Here is a 2,008-nt window from a genome sequence, read left to right on the forward strand (position 1 = left end):
ATACCCAGATTACATATACTCCATCTCCACCGGAAAAACTTTATCTTGTGAGTTTTCCAAAGTCCTCTCCTCACCCCTTGGAAAAGATTTCCCCCACAAATTACTTTATAATCGTAATGTATGCCGTTTCAAAGGTATTTCTATAAAATTTCGTTGAAAAAAACCCCATTTTCCTAAAAGTTATGAAGGAAAAGCTCGGATCTTGTAAATTTTCCGAAGTCCTTTTAAATTTAATTTTGTTGTGCGTGTATGCCAAAAAAACTCATTTAAAAATGGATCCTTCTATCCTTTATGGCGCTTCTTTAGAAACGCACCTCTCCAAGAAAATGACACTTAATCGTAAAAAAAGGTTAAGAAAATGGGAAATATATTAAAAATAAATGAAGCAAGCAAAAAATTAGGAAATGAAAAAGAAACGGACACTCGCGAATATAAACAAGCATGAGAAGATACAAAGGGCAGTAACTTACTTTTACCTGTCAGATATTGTTCATGATATGAGGGGCCAAATAGCCATAATTTATTTTCTCTGTGAACTGAAAACAAAAATTAAAAAAAAAAACTTGCATACGTCTTAAACATATTTACTGTATTGTTTTATAATTATTTCTGTCGTATATCACAAAATCATAAAATGGGCGAATGTAAAGCGAGTGCACCTTAACCAGTGTGCGCAGTAAAAACAATCAAGAGTTTGCAAACGATATTGTCGAGATCCACGCGTATCATTGACTGGTAAAAGTTTCCGCCCAGTTTATATTTGCCAGTGTCCGTTTCCAGTTTTACTTTTTAGTATAAAATATTCAAAAATAGAGAATCTTCCGAATGTTTTGCATACTTCATTTAATTTGGATATATTTCCCATTTTCCTAACTTTTTTTTTACTGTTCAGCGTCATTTTCTTGGAGAACTGCGTTTCTAGAGAAGCGCCTCATTTATTTTGTATATATTTTCCATTTTCATAACTTTTAAAAAATTGGGCGCCATTTTCTTGGAGAGGTGCGTTTCTTAAGGAGCGCCGAAAAAATATTCTAAAAATATATTAAGAAAAAAAACAAAATGATTAAAATACTTACCTTAACTGTTGATTAACTTAAATGGAAACTACACAACAAACAAGACAGCATCAACAGACGTAAATACTTCCTCTCTCTAAAGTATGTCGGTATTATAATTAATAACTGCCCAGGGCCCTTTTAAAAACTTATTTCAAATTCAGTCATTATCGGTTCAGTTATTTGAAGAGAGCATACGTTGCGAAACAAACAGCTCCCTAAAGGAGTGCATTAAGTCGGTGGTGATGGTAATTAAATGTTTACTGTCTTTAAAATATATGTGTGTTATAATAACTAGCTATTTAACAAACACAACTGCCCATGCCATTATATCGAATTATACAAATAAGCTTCAATTTCAGTCATTATCCATTTACTATTAACATTAATATTTTAAAGAGACGATACATTCATAAACACGATTTTCTCTCAGCCACAACAGTCCTTAGTGACGCGGGCTTTCTCTTGAATCAAGCGCCTTGCAAATTGATTGGTGCTTTTGGTTGTAGTAACAGTTAGTGCCACCTAACGGTATTTGTTGTAAGAAAAGTTTTCTTTTGATGGTGAATGTAAGTTATCTTTCCTTGAATACTGGCGCCGATAGTGTTTGCTCACGCGTACACATATACATACAAGGATGTATATATACGCCATATATATATAAACACACCAAAACAATATGAACATGTATATATGTGTGTGTATGTATACCAATGTCTGTGTATATACACAGACATTGGTATACATATATATATAGAGAGAGAGAGAATAGAAAAACCTCTGACACATTCAACCAGTATCCGAAGTTTCAAACTGTTTAGTTAAAAAAAAATTAATTAAGCTGTTTCATCATTCAGTGATGAATATTGTTTTAACCACAGGATAGCTCTGATTGTAAAGGATCTGTAAGAAAAGGCGTTCCAGCTATGACCATTTCGTCTTATTCTTTTCTA

The 2,008-nt window shown here is 32.8% G+C and overlaps 1 protein-coding gene across 3 annotated transcripts in view; it reads right to left on the minus strand.

Moving 5' to 3' along the window:
- LOC106875851 (N-acetyltransferase ESCO2) overlaps positions 1-1,579 on the minus strand; it is a 52,560-nt gene extending 50,981 nt beyond the window's left edge. Inside the window, exons 1-2 of one of the 3 annotated variants that reach the window (XM_014924144.2) lie at positions 1,077-1,579; positions 477-536 (exon numbers count right to left, since the gene is read on the minus strand). The gene's annotated coding sequence lies outside the window, so the exon portion shown is untranslated. Of the gene's footprint in view, positions 1-470; positions 537-1,076 lie in introns of all 3 variants that reach the window. The other 2 variants (XM_014924142.2, XM_014924143.2) reach the window with 2 other exon arrangements.
- Positions 1,580-2,008: the final 429 nt, after the last annotated feature.

Source organism: Octopus bimaculoides, chromosome 23, assembly GCF_001194135.2.
Source record: "Octopus bimaculoides isolate UCB-OBI-ISO-001 chromosome 23, ASM119413v2, whole genome shotgun sequence".
Lineage (NCBI taxonomy): Eukaryota > Metazoa > Mollusca > Cephalopoda > Octopoda > Octopodidae > Octopus > Octopus bimaculoides.